The sequence below is a fragment of the Tiliqua scincoides genome, chromosome 6 (genome assembly GCF_035046505.1).
Source record: "Tiliqua scincoides isolate rTilSci1 chromosome 6, rTilSci1.hap2, whole genome shotgun sequence".
Classification (NCBI taxonomy): Eukaryota; Metazoa; Chordata; class Lepidosauria; order Squamata; family Scincidae; genus Tiliqua; species Tiliqua scincoides.
Window position 1 is genome coordinate 791,034 of NC_089826.1, and position 13,531 is coordinate 804,564.

A 13,531-nucleotide genomic window follows, 5' to 3' on the forward strand; every position below is an offset into this window, starting at 1 on the left:
CCTCCAAGCCAGTCCTACGGCTCCCCCTTCTCAGAGCAGAGATGGGAAAATACAAGGAAAGATGCTGCAGAGCTCTCTCTCTCTCTCTCTCTCTCTCTCTCTCTCTCTCTCTCTCTCTCTCTCTCTCTCTCTCTCTCTCTCTCTCTCTCTCTCTCGTTGGTTCTTGTTAATTTATGTTGAATTTACAATCTCTTTGCAGTCATATGGATGGCAGCCTCCCAGCCCTTGATTAGGGTAAACAGATTTTTGCTCTGTATATTTAGACACTCCATATTGCTTTCAGGAAATGTGCGCATTTGAAAGGCAGGGACTCACTGAGGGCCATATCCTGCCATTGTGTTTTCCAGGTGGGAAGAGCTCTGACTTTCAGCAAGGAGACACAGACAAGGGACCAGCCCAGAGCCCAAAAAGCCATCGGGACAAAATGCTCTCCTGGTTTCTAATGTCCACATCCAGGAAGAGAATCTGCTGAAAGGAACACAGTCTTGTTCCAGGTTCTTTTTGAAGATTGCATCAGTTCGGTAGAAGCAAAGAATGTCTACATGTCATCATTCTGCAGACAGACCATCGACATTCTTCAACTGGAAAAAACTAATATCATTCTACAGCAGTGCTTCTCACACATTTAGCATCAGGACCCACTTTTTAGAATAAGAATCTGTCAGGACCTGCCGGAAGTGATGTCATGACCGGAAGTGACATCATCAAGCAGGAAAGGTTTTAACAATCCTAGGCTGCAATCCTATCCGCACTTACACAGGAGTAAGTTCCATTTACTGTCAATGTTAAAAGAATATACATAGTAGCTTGTTAAAAGTACAGATCTGTTACATTTCCCCAAATGTTGTCATATCCCATGGGAGCATCAAGTCTAATATATTAAAAATAAAATATTGAAATGAATGGGGAACCACCTGAAATTGACTCACAACCCAACTAGTGGGTCCTGACCCACAGTTTGAGAAACACTGTTCTATAGAATAAGGGGGGAGGCAGATCCTCCCCCCAGACAAATGATAACAAATTTTGGCAATAAGAGAGATAAATACAGGAACAATAGATATGGCAGGAAAAGCAAAATTTGTATCCACCATGACACGGATTTTGGGCTTGTTTTCTGTTGGGAATGAGGAATGTGGGGCCGAGATGTACCTCAGTGTGAAATCAAGCCAGAAAGTTTCAGGCTCTTGGTGAAAAGTTGTAGGACAAGGAGTTGTCACTGAGTGTGGGTGCTGGAAAGCCAGTGTGGGGACATGGAGAGAAGCCCCACACAGCCTGAGCAGCAGGAGAGGTGGGTGGCTGGAAGCAGGAAGGGGGGTGAGAAGGAAAGACAGCAGTCGTCCAGGCGCTTGGTGCTCAGAGTCTGGGAGGTGGAGAGAAGAGGCGCCTGCTTGCAGTGGTGTGTTGGAAGAAGCAACATCGTGTCTTGGCCAAAGACTGAACATGGGAGTCCCGGAAAAAGAAGCCATTCAAGAAGGCAGCATCAAGGCTGGGGTCTGGTCAACACACAGGTTGGTGACACCTTTGAGGGGCAAGGAAAGGAGTGCCCGAGAGGAACAGTGTGCAGTGCAGTCTTGTTGCTTTTGCTGTGGGACACCACACAGTGTCTGGACACAAGTGCAGGATGAGGGCTGTTTTGCAGTGAGCTGCCTGGGGGTGTTTCTGGGTCCTGCACCGCCTTCTTGCCTCCCCCGCTCCCTTCCCTGAGAATGCCTTGCACGGCTCCTTCACCCGTTTTCCCTTCTGGGATGCAATAGCATCCAGGCACACCACCATCTCTCTGCCAGACCCTTTTGCCAGCATTACACATGCCTGGCAGTGGCGTGTGCAGTGCCTTCTTGTCACGGGGGCAAAGTAGATGTGCCATTTTCACGCATGAGGAGTGTGCGCATCTTTTTGTTTCCTGCCACAGCTCCATGTGTGAAGTAGCTCCTCTTCTTGTTTCTCGGCATTGCCACGTCTTTCACTCCGAGCTGGTGCCATGCTTGGCACTTGGGGGCTCTGCTCAATGGCGGGGAGGGGCCAAGACCGAGGAAGGAAGGGCAGCCACCCTGGAACAGAGACTCAGTGGACTTTCCATTCCAGTCAGAGGGACCGTTTGGGATCTCTCTCTCTCTCTCTCCCCTCTAGATTCAGGCCTGGCTGATCCTTTGCTCTTCCAGCTCTGGACTCCGGAGACAATTAGCATTTAAATAGGATTATTTTGTAAAACAGGAGGAGCAACCATCTAGCGGAGCCCAGCACTGGCATCTTCCAATCAGAGCAGGAAATCAGAGTGGTTGGCCTTGCTGAAAATGCATTCCCCCCTCCTCCAAGAAGAGTCCTTGGGCTGGGAGGGGGAAGAGTCCTTCTCCGTCCCACAGGGACCCCAGTGGAAACCAATCCCCAATCTCAGATTTAAATCCCTGAACAAAAATCACCTGCCCATCTCTCCTCCCCATCTTCTTCTCCTTTTCTATCCAAACTCATAATTAATTGCTCAAGGCAAAAGTAATGAATGTTAATTGGCCATCTGTACAAAGACTAATTAAAATCTACCATGCTGGGGATTAAAACATACCTATAGCAAGTGACTGAATTGAGAATGAGAGAGGTGGAGGAGGACTGAGAAAAACAGCTGAAAGGCTTGTGCAAAACACAGTCTCGCTTAGGTGTGAGATGAGTTGCAACTCGGGGATCTGAGTGAGACGCCTCATTTTTTAAAAAGGGGGAAAAGAAAGAAAGAAAGAAAGAAAGAAAGAAAGAAAGAAAGAAAGAAAGTTAGTTAGTTCTCTCTGGAAGAACATTCAGGGTAAATTGCAGACATCTGAAGGCAGTTCCATTTACCCAGCTTGGGACAGGGGGGGCAGCAGAGGTGGGGTTCATGTTTTTTTCTGCTTTTTTACAGCACCCAGCAGAGAGCAGAGGCGGATCGAGACCTCAGCCACTTGTGATCAAGCTAGTTCTCCAGGTCCTCTTCTCTACATGCTTCCCAAGCAATTAATAACTTTTGACAAAGATGGCACTGGCTTTGGGGGTCCTCATCAAGGGAACAAGCAGGTAACAACACCCCCCCCCCCCCAAATCACTTCACATTGTCCTTTTTGTTGCAACACTCTAATCTCATAACTGGAAATAAAAGGTTGCGATAATTACCAATGTACCAGTTGAAGGGGAAGGAGCAGGACCTTTTTACTGTGGATGAAAATGGTCTCTTGATCAGCTGGAAATGTGAGTGGGTCAGTATCACAACTAAGAAGACCTTTGCAAACACCATGCCCTTTGATGGCGGATGCTTAGGACAAGGTCTGCAGGTGTTGCGCCCTTGAAGGCAGAGTCACGGAGAGTCCCCTGAATGAGCAAAAGTGATTCATTAATAGAAAGAGTTTTCTGTGCGTGGATCTGCTCTGCCATCTGCAGAAGGAGGAGGAGGAGGAGGGGTGTCCGCACACCAAAATGTCTAGTTCTCCAGTGCCAGGCAGGCCCTGCCCACCAGGTGACCAAGGCTGTCATCATCTGTGGCAGCAACAACCATCTGAGAATGGGAGCAGGGCCCAGGCCCTTTCCAGACCCAGCCCCTGCCCTCCTCTGCATCCCCCTAACAAGGCAGAGCTGGTGGCAGAGGGCAGGGCCTCTGTGGAGGCAAGGCCCTCCTCCACTCACACTCAGTCCCTGCAAATGCTTCTGCTCATTTGCCTCCATCCAGCAACATTTTTTTTTTTGCACAGATATCACTGCAGATAATTAAAGTTTAGAAAATCACCTTCATTAACTCATAATTTGCAACACGTTGTGCAGTTTGGTGTCAAGAAAACATTTAAAAATTCCTAGCAAGACACCAGGAAGTGGGCAGGCAAGCGTGGAAGTCGCAATTTGTCCTTCTCACAAGCTCAGTGGCAGCAGGTGTTTCAATTATTCTTGCTCCAAAGAGGGGGAAGGAAGGAGAGCTGCTGGTGCACTCCTCTCCGCCCCCTTCCGTTTGGTGCTCAGGACGTTCTCACTTGTGCCTCCTCCTTGCACGTGCAAGATCGTTCTTAACCATTGGTGGGCTTATTTACAAGTTGGCTGACAAACTGGACATCTCTGGAATGGAAAGGTGTCCAAACAGCTTCGCTTCCATTGCCTGCGGCCTCCAGTGAATGGCAGCACTCGTCCGTCCGGATGGCCCCTTCCCTATGCAAGGTGAACAGTCAGGAAACAAATCAGTGCAGGCCGGAGGGAGGCAGCTGAGTGCTCAGGGTGAAGGGCACCCCAAATCTGCCACCCCCTTGCTACCCTACTACCCACACCTCTTCATTGTCTTGTTTCAGTCCCCAAAGAACAAGGGAGCCCACAGCGGGGGAGCTGAGGGCAGAGAAAGTGGGTCTGGGCTCCAGGAGAGCAGTGCGTATTCTTCATCCACAAGAATGAAGGAGGAAGGGTCCAGAGGGCTCATGGCTACTTTGTTGGTGGCACTGCATGCTATCGGACCCTGAGATCCTCTCTTACTCCTCCCCTGCTGATGCATCCACCCCAAAAAGATGAGCACTGCATTCGGGGGGTGGGGGTCGGGAGGCTTCGAAGGGGAAAGAGGAATTATTTCCCCTTACAGCTCTGTAACCCTCTTGCTTTTCAGTGGGTCTCCTTGGACCTGCACCAGCTCTGTAGCTGGTGCAAATCTGTAGCTGATGCAAGGACCAGGAGGCTTAAAAGAGGGGATAAGATCTGGTGCACATCATTGCTGCTGGATCCACCCCCTCCTGCTTTCTCCCTGCCCGTTTCTCTGCCCTCCCTGGCCTGTTTTGCCCCCTCCTCGTCCATCCCCACTCACCCTGCCCCTTACCAGTTTGTCTGCTGTCATAAAGCCCGGCCCCCAGTGGCCCAACCCTGGATAGGACTGGGCTGCTAGTCAGTTAATGGCAGAGATGAGATTCGAACCAGGAATGTCTGGAATTGCAGCTTACGGTGCAACCTGACAGTGCAATATCATCATCATCATCATCATCATCATCAGTATTTATATGTATACTGCTTTTCAATGACAGTTCACAAAGCGGTTTACAGAGAAAATCAAATGTCAAATGGCTCCCTATCCCAAAAGAGCTCACAATCTAAAAAGATGCAAAAGAACACCAGCAGGCAGCCACTAGAAAAGACACTGCTGGGGTGTTCAGAAGGAAGCCGCATGATGTTCAGTAGGGCTTGCTTCCAGTTAAGTGTGCACAGGATCGCACTGTTAGCCATGATACCACACCAGCCCTTGTTTCTTGGCCAATATATGAGCCAAGTGTAAGTGAGAACAAAGACCTGCTCCTTCCGCAGCCAATACAGCCTCTGTTCTTGCCACAGATTTTCAAAGAGCAGCCCCTGCATCACAGCTGGGGTCAACTCCAGTAGAACTGTGCACTGCCTGGCCCTCAGATGCCCATTCAGGAAAAAAACCTCCTGCCTTCCTTCACTCCAGCAATTTATGGCAGGGGTGGGTCCGCCTGCCCCTTTCCACATTGGCACCTGGGTCCAGGTGAGCTCTGTCACTTCCTCCAGTGGCAGGAACAGGATGCCACTTGTCACTTTTCCGACCCCAGCAACCTTGACACCCAGGAAACATGTGTAGAGCAGTAACAGGGAATATAGATAATGGGAAAGGACACATCAAACCACAATAAATACCGGAAGAGGAGCAGCAAGAGAGTAGTTCTAGGGCAGGCACCCTGACATGAGGTGGAAGGTTCCAAAGGAAGCCAGGGGCCTCTTCCTTTGCACCCATTCAGGCCAGCCAGCTGGGGACCTTATAGAGCACATGTGTGCACTCACAGCTTACCCCTGAACATTTTACAGAGTGGTAAGAGATGAGAGCAGGCCTGGCACACCTTGCAGGCTGAGTGTGGCAGAAGCTGTAGGTCAGCTGAACAGCTGAGCTTTCCAAGGCAGTCTTTCCAAAATGCGTCCTGCTCCTTACACACTCAGGGAGGACCACCTGGTCACTTGACCATAGACAGAGTCAAGGAGGGAGGAGAGGAGGCCTCCACAGTTCACTCCAGGATTTTGTCATGCAGGTTCTCATTGACAAGTGCCAGAGAGAGTAGAAAGTTCAGCGAGGGCTGCTCACAAGCTTGTGTCTATCCAGCTCAGCCATGGCACTGACCCTTCCGTGTTCTTCTGTGAAAGGCTCCAGATCAGTCATTACTCATCCCCTTTATTGTCTTGTTGGTTACACAGTGACCAGCCCAGTGTCAGGCGGTTGGAGGCAGGGGAGCAGAGCAGTGTGGCCACAGACAGCAGGTAGACAACCTGGTCCCTTCTTCTATTTGAAGCCTGGAGTCTGCTTGGCCCAATCCTATCCAACTTTCCAGTACCGGTGCAGCCACAATGCAGCCCCAAGGTAAGGAAACAAATGCATCCTGGTGTTCTCCCTTGCACTGGCATTCTGACATAGCCTGTTTCTAAAACCAGGAGGCTGCACATGCACATCATGGCTTGTAACCCGTGATGGATTTTTCCACCAGAAATTTGTTCAATCCCCTTTTAAAGGTGTCTAGCCCCGATGCCATCACTATATCCTGTGGCAAGAAGTTCCACAGTTCAGCTATGCACTGTTCCAACTTCCCAGGGCTTCCATGGACTAATTCTGCCTCACTTCCACAAGGCTGTGGAGGCTCAACTGTGAGACCCAGTTGGGAATTTTGAGAAGTTGGAGGACATCGCTCAAAGGGGCAGATCCTGGTGTCATTCCACTGAGCTGAGTTGCTCGTTCGGAGGAAAAGGCCCTTGCCAAGGCGTCCAGGAGACAGGCCACTGCACCACCAAGCGATGGGGACGTCTGGAGGGAGGGCAGGAGTCTGTAAGGAGTGCAGCTGGGGCTGTAAAGCCGAGGCGTGGGGCTGGGCACGTGCTGAAGGTCGGCTGGGAGTGGGGGCAGGGAGTCAGGCCCTTCTGGGCCAGCCCAGGGGAGCTGCTTTGCACATGTGTATGTGCAACCTCCTGATTTTAGAAATGGGCTATGGCAGAATGCCAGATGCAAGGGAGGGCACCAGGATGCAGGTCTCTTGTTGTCTGGTGTGCTCCCTGGGCATTTGGTGGGCTGCTGTGAGATACAGGAAGCTGGACTAGATGGGCCCAAGGCCTGATCCAGCGGGGCTGTTCTGATGTTCTTATGCCTGAAGTGGAGGAGGAGAGTGCAGCAGAACCGCCCCCTTTGGGCCTCAAGCCAGGGTTCTTTTGGCATCTCTGGGGCAGTCACCTCTTGTTTATTCCCTTCCCCCTGGGGACCAGAGACCTCTATGAGCCTCATTGTCTTTGGGGCCTCCAGCATTCCTGTGTAAAAACTGCACAAAGCCAGTAGGCCACCCGCTCAGTGATGTGACAAAATTTGATCCTGCCCATCCTTCACTAAGCAAATGCTCAAGGCAGTCAAGTGACCAGGTGGCCCTCCCGGAGTGTGTAAGGAGCAGCCTGAAAAGCCACGACACAGATGTTATAGTGCAGTACAGCCCATCAGTGCACAAAAGCCCCACAAACCAGCAATAAAGCAAGACAAGAGAGGGAAGATGAATGCCAGAGAGGCCACAGCCCACTCCCTGGGAAGCTTCCACTGGTGGAATAAGTGCTCCAGTGATGGAAGGCCCATCCCATCGGCGCTGTGGCTGGGTCAACGTTGTGTGCAGTGAGACCACTAGTGCAAGAGGCTGCTGATCCCGCACACGTGCCACTGAAGCACAACAGCCACCACTGGAGGGGTGAGTTGGTGCAGGCAGTGGGCTATGGGCAGGGAGGGGCAGGATGGGGTGGGGATTGAGGCCACCAGGAGGAATGTCAGGTGAGGGCAGGGAGCAGTGATTGGCAGCAATGGTTCCACCAAATATCCTCTGCTCCCTGCCCTGTCTCACCATGCCCCTTGGGTGCACTTGGACTTGTGCCAGCCAAAGGCCTGCATGAGTTGCAACCAGTGTACATTGCTGCAAAAGACCGGGGGGGAGGGGGGGTCATGGTCAGACTGCCTTCTGGGTGCTGCTTGTGCCCTCCTCCAAGGTCTGGTGCCTTCTCTCCTTTCCTGCTGCTGCTCTTGGGGAACTTCCGTCAAACCCAAGCAGGAACAGAATTTGGCCTCCCCTGCTGGCCTTCGCAGTCTCTCCTTCCCACCTGTCCTTCTGAGTGGGGCTTTCTTGTGCACCACCTGGTTCCATGAATGGAGTGGCATAGATGGGAAAGAGGAGCAGCCCTGGATCATCCAATTCTGTACCGCTTCTGTCCCGCCCCGCCGCATGGGGGAATTGTGCGAACGCCCTGTTCCTCTCGCCCACGGGACTATGGCTTGGAGCACGGCCTTACAGCAGGGGCTTAATTAATAACAGGACATTCTTGATCGGCCCTCTATTAACCCCAATTGAGCCTCCTAAATCATCACTCATTAAAGGCACTTGGAGCCCTGCGGAACAGGACAGTTTACCAACCATCAGATTGCTGGTTGGTATTAAAGCTGGTTAATCAGTGACCTCTCCCCGCTCGACTAGCCAGCCCCGTGGTAAATGTTTGACACGGCCCCAAACTCCCAGGCCCAGGTAGGTGGCCACACTCTCCCTCCTCTGTGCAGGGCTGGGGTCTGGCTTCCACACTGCAAGTTCCATCCAGGGACAAGGCTTGGGGGTGTTCCATGTGCTCAGCCACACTGTGCAGAAGGGCCCTGTACATGAAACAAAAGGGAGGGTCAAAAACAAGTGTGGAGTGGAGGCTCTTCCGGTGAGGAGAAAAAAAAATTCAGGGAGGGACTTAAAAATTAAGAAAGGGGGCGTAAAAGGGGCTTGCAAAGTGATGAATGGGGTGGAGTTGAGAGCACATATTCTCAGCACCAGAAACTGGGATCATTTGTGGCAAACCAAGAGAAGGTTCTTCACATGATGACACAAAATTAATGGAAGGAGTTCACTGCCATGTGATGAGGTGATGGATGACTTTTTCAAAAGGGTTGGAGAGATTCATGCTACAGGAACACAACCAGATGTGATGGCACCAGGGCAGCAATTCTGCAGGCTTAATCTCTCTCTCTCTCTCTCTCTCTCTCTGTGAAATTTTAAGGGGCAGAAGAACATTCCTTCCTACAACTTCCTCTCTTCGCTGCCCTTTTTTGCTCCAGCCAGGACTCAAATACAGGGAATGAGTGTGACTGAGAGAAAAATGCCTGGGTAGAAAGGGCACAAGTGGATCAGCCCCAGGAGACAGAAGGTCCAGCTGCCTTCGCTGCCCTTTGCACTGTTGGCATTGTCCCCCCCCCCTTCTAAGTGATCACAGAAAGCGTCTTTATCCTGGGGCAGATTGTCCACCGAGCACAGAACTTGTCCACATTGAGCAGCTGCAGCTCTCCAGGGCTTCGAGCAGAAGAGGCTTTTTCCAGCCCCATCCCACCTGGAGATGCTGCTACTGGCAGCCTGAGCCTGGGCACCAGCCCTTGCTGGAGGTGGGCTACCGGCTGGAAGCTGCCTTCTCTCTCTGATCCAGCGGGGCTTTGGGATGTTGATTCCAGTGATGAAAAATCAACCCACCAAACTCGGATTATGATTAAAGCCAGCAAGTGTTTGTGGCTTCTTAGGGACTTCAGAAGCCTGAGCCCCACATCCCACTTCCTGCATGTGCTGTTCACAAAACGGTTCCACCTGCATGATGATGGAAGGGAGGCATTGCCTTCACTTTCTGAGGCTTATCATGAGATCTAAAAAGTCTCTTTCAAAATGTGGGGGTTACACTGGCTGCTGTACCAAACTCTCAGTTTTGCACTTCACAGGTTGTTCTCATCAGTGCAGTGAACAAGGAATTCCCTGTGCTGGGTGGTTCTACAGCTGAGGTAGGTACTTCTAAGTTTCACTGTCCCCAAGTCAGGTCTTCCTCTCAGGAGACCAGGTCCACATTGTGACTTGGAGGCATCTAAGGTGTTCTTCATTCAAGGGTTTCTAACATAGTAGCCTCCCCAACACACTCCTGGGAGTCCTGAGAGGTGTTGAAACATGGCCCGGGCCTTGGAAGAGTCCTGGGAAAAGGCAGAGAGTGGATCTCCCTGAAACCATTCGATTTTAGGAAGGAACCCGCGCACAGCCCTTCCTGGATATCGCCTCCCATGGTCCTGGAGTGCCAGGGCTCAGAAAACATCAGCTAGAGCTCCCAACTGGGGATGCCAGGCTTATTGACATAGTCCGCTGTTCAGAAGCAGCAGGGTGCAAGCAACAGGGGCAGCCTGTGTCCTCCACACTGATTGTCTGCTTCCAGTGGCTAACAGCTGTGAAATCCGAATGCTGGACTGGTTGGGCCTCCCTTGGTCTGACCCAGTTTGGCTGGGCTGCTCCTGTAACATTCCCATTTCTGGTTCTGAAACCTCAAGTGCTCCCTTTCTGAGACAGGAGCTGAGAGACTGCCCCCCTCCTTCGCGAAGGGCAGAGGGTGCCCTCTAAGATGTGGGGTGACTTGCCTACAAGTCTCCTTTCTTCTGGCCTTTCTCCCTAAGACCCTTTTAATTTGCTGGATGAGGCAGCTCCGTGACCCAGGGGCAGGCTGGGGTCAACTCCTGGATTTGCAAAGTCACGGCTGAGTCCTCTTTTTAATTTTGAAGGCTTTGCCTGGCTGTGGCTGGGATTTTGAGCCTTGTCAGCAAATTGGGCAATGGTCCCCAGGCTCCAGAGAACAGAAGGGAGACCAGGCTGGACCCAGAGTCAGTCCTAATGGACTGGCATGCTGGAAAATGGAGCTACTGCCAGGCAGAGGCTCATGTATGCTGCACCCAAATAGGGAATGGGCACGATGCTGCCATTGTCTGCTGATCGGTCTGTGGAACTCCTTGCCGCAGGATGTGGTGCTGGCGTCTGGCCTGGACGCCTTTAAAAGGGGATTGGACAAGTTTCTGGAGGAAAAATCCATTACGGGGTACAAGCCATGATGTGTAAGCGCAACCTCCTGATTTTAGAAATGGGTTATGTCAGAATGCCAGATGCAAGGGAGGGCACCAGTATGAGGTCTCTTGTTACCTGGTGTGCTCCCTGGGGCATTTGGTGGGCTGCTGTGAGATACAGGAAGCTGGACTAGATGGGCCTATGGCCTGATCCAGTGGGGCTGTTCTTATGTTCTTAACTACAATTCCCAGGAAGCCTTGCAGGTCTCTTGTTATCTGGTGTGCTCCCTGGGGCATTTGGTGGGCCGCTGTGAGATACAGGAAGCTGGACTAGGTGGGCCTATGGCCTGATCCAGTGGGGCTGTTCTTATGTTCTTAACTACAATTCCCAGGAGGCCTTGCAGGTCTCTTGTTATCTGGTGTGCTCCCTGGGGCATTTGGTGGGCCGCTGTGAGATACAGGAAGCTGGACTAGATGGGCCTATGGCCTGATGCAGTGGGGCTGTTCTTATGTTCTTAACTACAATTCCCAGGAAGCCTTGCAGGTCTCTTGTTATCTGGTGTGCTCCCTGGGGCATTTGGTGGGCCGCTGTGAGATACAGGAAGCTGGACTAGATGGGCCTATGGCCTGATGCAGTGGGGCTGTTCTTATGTTCTTAACTACAATTCCCAGGAAGCCTTGCAGGTCTCTTGTTATCTGGTGTGCTCCCTGGGGCATTTGGTGGGCCGCTGTGAGATACAGGAAGCTGGACTAGATGGGCCTATGGCCTGATCCAGTGGGGCTGTTCTTATGTCCCCAAGTCCAGATTTAAAATCCCACTGCAGGACAGGGGCACAAGCTTCATGGCAGAGCCAACAACCATGAAGGGGGAACTTCTGGCTCAGTTCCCTGACAGCATCATTATGTCCTGAGAACCCAGGAGCACCAGAGGAGCCCAGCTTGATCAGGCCCAGGGCCCAACTAGTCCAGCTTCCTGTGTCTTACAGTGGCCCACCAGATGCATCAGGGAGCAGACAAGACAACAAGATCCCTGCATCTCTCCAAATTCCTTTTAAAGGCATCCAGGCCAGGTTCCACCACCACATCCTGTGGCAAAGAGTTCCACAGATTGCTTACTCATTGGGTGAAGAAAGATTTTCTTTTGTCTGTTCTAACTCTCCCACCACTTACTTTTGGTGGATATCCCTTGGTTCTGGTGTTGTGTGAGAGGAAAAATAACTTTATCCATCCCATGCATCATTTTATATGTTCAATCATGTCCCTTTGCCCCCCCCCATGCTTTCTTTATAGTGTCCCAAATGTTACAGCATTTCCTTGAAAGGGAGATGTCTCAGCCCACTAATCAATTTGGTCACTCTTTGCTGCACCAGTTCCAGTTCTACTAAATCCATGATGACCAGAACTGGATGCAATACTCCAGGTCTGGCCTTTCCATCCGTTTGTATCATGGCATAATAGTCCCATTTTAATTATCCCGAGCATGGAATTGTCCTTCTTCACCACTGCCGCACATGGGGTTGACACTTTCATCAAGCTGTCCACCAGCACCCCGAGATCTCTCTCCTGAGCGGTCACAGGCAGTCCAGCACCCATCAGCACCTAGAGGCCAAAGGAACTCAGGGGACAGGGTGGGGAAGCCTCTCTTTGTGTCCTCAGAGAGGGGCTGCCAGCCAGATAACCTCACATTGTGCAATCTGGACAGACCCATATTCTGACTTAGTGTGCAGCAGTCAAGACATGCTGCCACCTCCAGTTGCTGCACCAGGGACTTGGAGAGACTTGGCTATACACTGCCTGAAAAGCCTACAGGAGACCTTGGGGTGTGGCTCTTGGGTCGCCCATGTACCTGCCCTGGCAAAGGCTGCCTCCTCCGATGGCTGGGCTTGCAGTGCGTTCTGTCTAGCAGGCGGGTGGGAGTTGCACCTCCAAGGGTGACCAGCCTGGGTCCTCCTGCCTTGGCAGGGCTCTGGTTCAGCACCCATTTCTTCTCACTGTCCAGCATAGGCCTTTACTGTCCTCGAAGCCGGCTAGCTGGGGGAGCCCATGGCTGCTCCCTCTGGGCACATGGCAGAATATCAACGAAGGCAGCCCAACGGAAGGCACTGCGGTTACTCCCTAAGCAAGAAATCCAGGAGTCCAGCCTGCCTGTTTGCTCACCACTTTCTGCTCAACAAGGACAGCAACTTGACAGTGGCATCAGTAGGGCTTGTGTCACCCACTGTGAGAGCCCACTGCGCCACCCCCATGATGGACCTCCCCCCATACCAGACCATACAGAATAAATATCATATGCCAGGCTAAATGCAGTGGCATCACTGGAGTTGGAGGAACCCCCGTTAACTTCATTCATAGAACGGTGCAGGTCACCCAACAAATCAGTAACTAACGAAAAAAGTGGTCAACCTGATCACACACTGATTAAGACTTCCAGCATTAGCTCTGATGCATGGAAATGAGAGCTGACACATACTGACACCTGATTGGTTCCCTGCTGTATCATAAGAACACCTCACTGGCTCTCAGAACAATTAATTTCATTGGTCAGTTTTGAGTTAAAGAAATCTGCTTTCTGCTCCATTAGGCAGTTGTTTTCCTTTTCTGGTTATTTGGCCATCATTGTTTGTCATGGGCACCTGAGTTCCAATCAGTGCAAACACCACTGTGTTTTTTTGCCCCAACAGGCACCACTTCGGATTTCTTGAC